Source organism: Macrosteles quadrilineatus, unplaced genomic scaffold (genome assembly GCF_028750875.1).
Source record: "Macrosteles quadrilineatus isolate MER2022 unplaced genomic scaffold, UCM_ALF_1.0 Scaffold_3__2_contigs__length_128488019, whole genome shotgun sequence".
NCBI lineage: Eukaryota > Metazoa > Arthropoda > Insecta > Hemiptera > Cicadellidae > Macrosteles > Macrosteles quadrilineatus.
The window spans coordinates 60,250,402-60,257,892 of NW_026542596.1; the positions used below are offsets into that span (position 1 = coordinate 60,250,402).

The window sequence follows — 7,491 nt, forward strand, 5'->3', positions numbered from 1 at the left end:
TAATTTATGAATGGATTCTTCACATCTCCAGGAAAATATCTTTCTAACAGTATGCGTAGATTTTACTGCGATGAACACGAGCTGAGAAAAAGGTTTTAAAGAAACGTGCTCGCCTATTAATATATAAATAGATTTAACCATTTAACATAACTACGGCGTAAAGTGACATCTTTTCAACCCGAGCTCAAGTTTTACAATCGAGGCGAAGCCGAGGTGGGGCGAGGGAGGACAATTAGTGAGGAATGAAGAGACACTTTTTGCCCGTATGATGAACTATATTTTTCATCATATAGCACCATTATTTAAGCAAACTAAGTTACAACACAAACATAGTTCTTATGTAAAGATAACATCTCACAACGACTTTCAACTTGTTTTCAATTTTGCTAATGAAAACAAGCAGCTATTTATATAGTAAGTTATTCAACTATTTATACTTCGTTCACAATACTTAGGCGGTTAGAGGGGAAGTTCCCTCGCCACTTTTTTGTATTTAATGCTTAATCAGCTGTTGAGGTTTATTTTTTTTATTTACTTGGTTTATTATTATAGGTATTATTTTAATTTTTATTTGTTTAAGGGTTTACAATGTAATATACAATGTAATAGTCCAGTGGAGTGGATAGATGTCTTCCCTAAACCACCTAAATATTGTAAACGAGGTATAGTCTTTTACGATTATGTTAGTGTACACTACGATTGCTGTCATAGGGTGGAAGCCAGTTGAGCGGAGCAAACACGATTTAAAATTTGTGCTAGGATAGATACAACAAATTTATTTTGATGTTTAATTACTAACTATTTTATTAGTTAAAGTTATTAGTTGAGGGAAATTGTACATTTACATTGAACTGTGGGCTTACAAAGTTTTACATTATTTTTACCCTTGCAACCACAGCTTTCATTGCAGGGACTAATTTGATTGGGGTTGCCGGAATTCTACCCCAGACATCTACCCCCAAAAACGCCTACGTCATTTTGACGTCTGGGGGTAGATTTTCAGTCACGAACTTTTAGGATGGATAAATTATTATTTATTTCAATCAACTCACATTTAACAGTTTACTTAACAGTTGTAATTAGTCAAAACCCCAATAAAACTGACACTGGAATTTTACCTCCGGGAATCTACCCCTGTGTCGGCTACGCTACGTGTCGGTCAAAATTCATAGTTGTATATATTATAGTTGATTTTATTAACTGGTAACCTAACCTAACATAACATAATAAAAGATATTATAAACTAATGATGAACCGAAGAGCCGTTGATTTACATATACCAATTAATAAAATCAACTACAACAATGAATCTTCCGATACGTAGCGTAGCCGACCACGGGGGGGAGGGTAGATTTCCGGGGGTAGAATTCCGCTGCCCCTCTGATTGTTAACCAAGTAGGCTGGATTGAGAAAACAACTGTAATAATAGTCCTTACTCTGTACTCTGTATTTCTGTACTCTGTGACTATACGTTGCCGAACTCTTGATCAAGCAAAGTCCGTCAGTCCAAGGGAAAACTCTGTCTTGTCCGCCAATAACATATTTGTCCATTGTTTATGCCTCGACTTCGGTGGACAACAGCAAAGGGTCACTGGAATTTTACCCCTAGAGCAAAGCTGACATTACTATGACGAAGTAACCTAAGTACTCTGAAGTTTGTACGGGGCGGAATTTTACCCCTTTGATTTTGGGAGTAGAAAATAGAAAGAGCCAAATTAAGTAGCCCAATACATTTTTACTACTTTAGTATTCAGACAAACACCGACGATCAATATTTTTGTAATAAATAACTTGTTACATAAACATTCCAATTACAGTTTGAAACCAACTGTTTAAACCAACACTGAATCGACTTTAAATTGTTAGCATTTGCTGCTAGACTTTTTTACATTAAAACGTCATTTCTAAAAAATTAAACCCTAAAATTGGAACATACTCTTCCTTTCAAAATTATCTTTCTTCTAACACAAAAATCATATGGTTTATGGTTAAATGGTTGATTTGGAATCGTGAAATAAAAAAGCCCTGTCACGTTTTAATTTTTTTTAACCCCACCCTATCATTACCATAACGCTACCATAACGCATTTAAAATCGTATTACTCAAAATCGACCCACGTGTTTTATACTTATGTATTAGCTAACACAGAGCTAAAAATTGTTAGCCAACTGCTATATTTAATTCCAAGTCTTCAAGGACAGAAGCAATCTGACATGTTCAAATTGTGCAAATATCTTGAAAATTAATTGCACCATAGAATAGTCTAGAAGGAAATCCTTATCAGTATGACCTTGACCTAGGTACGGCCACGAGTGATAAGGCTGACCATTGTTCTGGTCATCGAGATGTCAATCTTGCAATTTCATCATTTTCTGTAACCAGACCACGTATATCATGCATTCTTCGTACAAGTGCAACTTTTTGCGACCCTCCAATATGTAAACATGTGATCTGTGTCACCCTAATAGGTCACATCATGTACCGGTGGGTACAACTAGACGGCATGGCAGTACAACGAGATCCCTGATGGAGGCTGATGATAACTGGTGATGACTGATGATGACTGATGATAACTGATGATGACTAGTCGAAATCAATCGCCATTGTAACATATTTTATTTTCACAGTTTTGCAAATGTTTACAGTATGTGTGTAGATATAATGAAAAAGAGTCAGTATACTGTTTAATTATACTAGTACTAGCCGTACCCACGGGCTTTGCCCCGTTTAACTTCTTAATTTTCAAGATGAGCTCGTTCGCATGGCTCAATCACGTCCAGGTTGAAGTTCGTTCACTACGCTCACACACCTTTAGGTTGGAGCCCCTTCGATGCGCTCACTTGCCTTCAGGTTAGCTCGTTCGCTACGCTAACTCGCCTCCAGGTTGAAGTTCGTTCGCTACGCTCACTCACCTTTTGGTTGCAAATTAGCTGTTGTCATAAATTAAAAAAAATATAATAGTGCTGCACTCTGTTGGTAATCCTTGTAACTTTAATGCTATTGAACATCATAGAACAGAACCAACTTGTTTAATTGAAACAGCTGATAAGATTCATTAATTCCTTTTAAATATGAAAAATCATAAGGTTAACATGGGAAACTCCAGAGCCACTGGGGCGGAGCCCGAGAGTCCGATCAGAATAAAAACAACTTAGTTTTCCTATTTAATGCCCAAAGAATCCGTGTACCAAATTTCAGCCTCCTAGGTAAGTGGGAAGTGGGAGAATTAGTGATGAGTGAGTGAGTGAGTGTGTCAGTGAGGGCTTTGCCTTTTATAAGTATAGATAAATATACTATTGATGTGTCTAAAATGTTCTTCGAAACCGGTCCTCCGGCAATGGCCCACTAGGGCTATTAGTATAGCTACAGAACAACTCTTTGTGCAAAATGACAACAAATGCTGAAAAATGTTGTTAATTTCAGTGGTGTGTATGCTAATTAGTGTTTAAGTATGATTGAGTGATGTTTGACGAATGCCTTTGGTGTCCATACTCATGCTGCGTAGTATGACGTATCTTCCCAAATCATTAATCAATGAGTCGCCAAACGCAAAAACATGCGACATTGGCTTTACCTTCACCTTGATAATAGAAGAAGCCTGACTTGCATATTCAGTGAAGGACTAAACCAAACCGATACCGAGAAGAAACTTACAAGTGTTGTTGGTCCGTCGTAAAATAAAACAACCGTATAATTGGGTTTATTCCTGACTACGTGCATCGTGGGGGTGGGTTAGTCGAATGAAGGGGGGGCTAGTCGAATGAGGGGGGGCTAGTCGAATGAGGGGGGGCTAGTCAAATGAGGGGGGCTAGTCGAATGAGGGGGGGGGTTAGTCGAATGAGGTTCCGTGTTAAATACTATAGTTACATTGTACATTACTTGTACCAAAGGTGTCCTCCTGATTGCGAACAGTCCTGATTGCGAACAGTCCAGACTGCGAACATGTTTGGGTCTACGAGGTGGAGGGGGTCGTCCGTGGGGTGATAGCCCCGCGTGGGGTGGGGAGGATTCCTGATTGCGAACACATTTTGAGTGGTCGGGGTTTTCAACCCTTTCATAGAAACCCTTAACAGAATGATTTAGCCTAAATCACAACTTAAGACTGGTAATATACATAATGGAAAGGATGAATGTTCTTGAAGACACATATCTTTATGAGACGTAGTATAATTAATTTTAGGTAAAGCCACTTATTAACAGACAGATTCTTCCGGACTCACAAATTCGTTCTGATTATAGGTATTTAAAGTGGCTGTTTATTTAAAATAATTATAATATGTTGGACTTGAACAAGCAACTACTAAACAATCTCAGAGTAAAAGAAATAAAACAATCATTTCATATGAACTAGGGTACCTGTTGCTCGAAATCAAGCAACTGTCAAGTGCCGGTATTATAGGTACAGAAGTTATTTTAAAACTACAGTAATAACAGTAATAATTTTCGATGAGTTTAAAAGACCCGACTAAATACTTATGTGACTAATTGTAATACTCACGCTATTAAATAGCTCTTTGGAATAATAAACGCTTCTTGTATTTTAGCATTTTTTGGACCCGGCCTTATTTTTTTGTGTTTTCTACAAATGTTTCCCGACTTAAAGCTTTTAACCAGTAAACATTTCTTGCATGTATTTATTTGATCGGACTTTAGGTAGGTTTAATTTACCACTGTGGCACTGTGACAACATCTGTTGTATATTCTTCATGTTTTTAAGTTGCTTAGCATAACTGACAAAAATGATTCATCTCCCCAAGTGAGTGTGTACCTGGATTCCTTACTGTGAGACCAGGCCTCTCCTCTACTCTTCTTATACGCATAAGATTTCCTATCAATTGTCTCCTCCTCCTGTTTTCAACATTTCTCCTTTAAACTCAAGAAATTGTCTGTTCTTCCAACAAAACTGATTGACTGTTTAGATTTGTCTATTACCTCATAAATATTACAAACATCAATATTTACTCCCAAAAAGCTGGTGAGTTTCTTTTTATATACAGTTGTTTTTGTTTTTAAATTTGTTTTCAATGTAATTCTTATGGGGAGTTCTTACCTTTGATAGCGTCTCGTGCCCTTAAGGGTAAGAGTTTTTAAGTTCTAAAACCTTTATGCAATACTACAAATTGAGACGAATTATTTGACACCTCAAACGTTAAAATCGGTCCAGAAATAACGGAGGAGTTTTGTTCACAAAAATAGCCTCACATACTAATATAAGAGAAACTGACTATAGTTTAACATAATTAACCGAAATATCATACATTTGCCAACATCACATTCCAAACTCAATAATTACCTAAAAAAAACATCCTCAACGAGCAATTTAAATAGCAACTAAAATAAATACCATACTTACTTACATCTTACATCCGAAATAACATTACATGCATTACACATTACAACATCAATCATTCAATCTCATTCCCAACTCAACAAGCAATTAAAACTCACGTTCAACAAAAAACAGATTCCAAAATATTTGTTCGCAGTCTGGACGACTCATGTTCAGGTAGTCCACAGCATTTTTTAGGTGTTCGCAGTCTGGACGATTTTACCCTTGTTCGCAATCTGGACTGTTCGCAATCAGGACACAACCGCAGCCCCTTAGCAAAGGACTAAAACAATGAATTGGCTCCTAGAGTTGGTTGAATTTCATATTTTCATAGCTAACGATTGGTTTAGCAATCAATTGATTGATCAACATTTTTTGATTGCTGCAATTTTAAATTAACAATTGTTTTGCTAATTAGCACATTGACCAAATAAATATGTAGGCTATTAGAAACATGCGGTTTTACCACCGAATTTAATCAGTGCAATAAACTTATCATCCCGTTGGAACTTGGAAGCCGGTTAGAATGTACAAACACCAACCGTCGTTGAATGGGTTGGCGTCATTTGAGTGCGTTGATGTTGGTTGAAATGTTTTACTCTAATTTTCTCCATAAAACCTACAAATTCATGGGAAATCGGGTTAAAAAACCGACTTGAACAATTTTGATTCAAATTGTGTTTATGTTACAGGCCTTTGAACTCTAAACGAAATGGTACCCAACCCATTGCTGTAAAAATTACTGTTTTAAAGTTATTGAAAATGTTGTGATTTTACCAATAAATTATGAAAGTTACTCTCGGGTTGTTGACAAGCTAACGTGAGAAAGTACGTCAGATTGCTGACACCGTTTAAAATGTTCAATTTTTGTACGTTATTATCATTAGTTTAAAATTATCATAAAACTGTAGGGACAAATAAGTTTATTAATATAGAGTCTTGGAGAAAGAATTATGGCCTTAGGCCCAATTCACACCGAACGGACGTCGGGCGGAGACGTGGCACGGACGAGGCACAGACGTGGCAGTGACGTGGCGTGTTCAATGCACACCGAAGGGACGGTGAAGGGACGGTACAGTGGCGAGACAACCTGTATGTAGACTAGAAGCTTTGGTTTTTGCTTATTTCTATTAATGTCAATGGTGTTAGTTAATTTCTGTCAACTTAATTAGTACAAACAAGGGAATTGTTCAACTTCCTCACAAAATTTGATTTAAAATGCAATGTCGTCTCGCATAGTGAAGAAACAACTCACAATCTACACACAAAAACAATTCTACACAACAAGGTTGGTAAGTACAAGCACACTATACACAAGAAGGTTGGTAAGTACAGTACAACATTTGCAGTCCAAACAACGGGCGCGCTACGGACATGCCACTTCCGATACGCCACGAGGGACGCCGAAGCGACGTGGCGGTGGCGGGAGGGCGGCCGCCCGCGCCACGTCACTTGTGTGTGCATTGACCAATTTGTTTACATGGGGAGGCGAGGAACGGACATATGTCCTCGCCACGTCCGTGCCACGTCTCCGCCCGACGTCCGTTCGGTGTGAATTGGGCTTTATGACAGCAACAAAGAGTGTTTAACTAGTCTTATTAAGCCAAAAAATACTGAATCAAAGCAAAAAATGTGGAACGCTTCACGATTTTGCGTGTCATCCTTGCGCAGGGGCCATGCTAATCTTCTCTGTATCGTTCCAATTTTAGTATATGTACTGCCGAAGCAAGTACAGGGAAGTGTTGAAACGGATGGGTATATATGCTGCTCATCTGTTGTCATCAAGCGTTCGTGTTGAGGGCGTTTTTAGCGGTAAATTTTACTATGTTACTGTAATATTTTTAGTGTAATTATATTACTTAACATTAGATTATTGTGGTCTTCATAGTCTAGTATACAATTCATAATCGTTTGCTAATTTGTAAATAATAAAATCAATTAACGAAGTTCATAAGTTCTCGCGTTATAAACAGACTTTGATGCTAGTGCTACCTAGCGTCGGAGACTCAAACTACCAGGACGGGGTCGTTGTACGCAGAACGTTGCTTTGGAAGAGACGGAGAGATCGATACGGTATCAAAAAATGTTTGAATTATTTTAATACACAACATTTTTTATTTTCAATACCTGAAACACAAATCCTGTTACCCTCATAGTAGTAA

The 7,491-nt window shown here is 37.6% G+C and overlaps 1 non-coding gene across 1 annotated transcript; it reads right to left on the reverse strand.

The window, feature by feature from the left end:
* Positions 1-6,955: 6,955 nt before the first annotated feature.
* On the reverse strand, positions 6,956-7,062 carry LOC128991187 (U6 spliceosomal RNA). The gene has a single exon (XR_008490609.1). It is a non-coding gene; the product is annotated as a U6 spliceosomal RNA (small nuclear RNA).
* Positions 7,063-7,491: the final 429 nt, after the last annotated feature.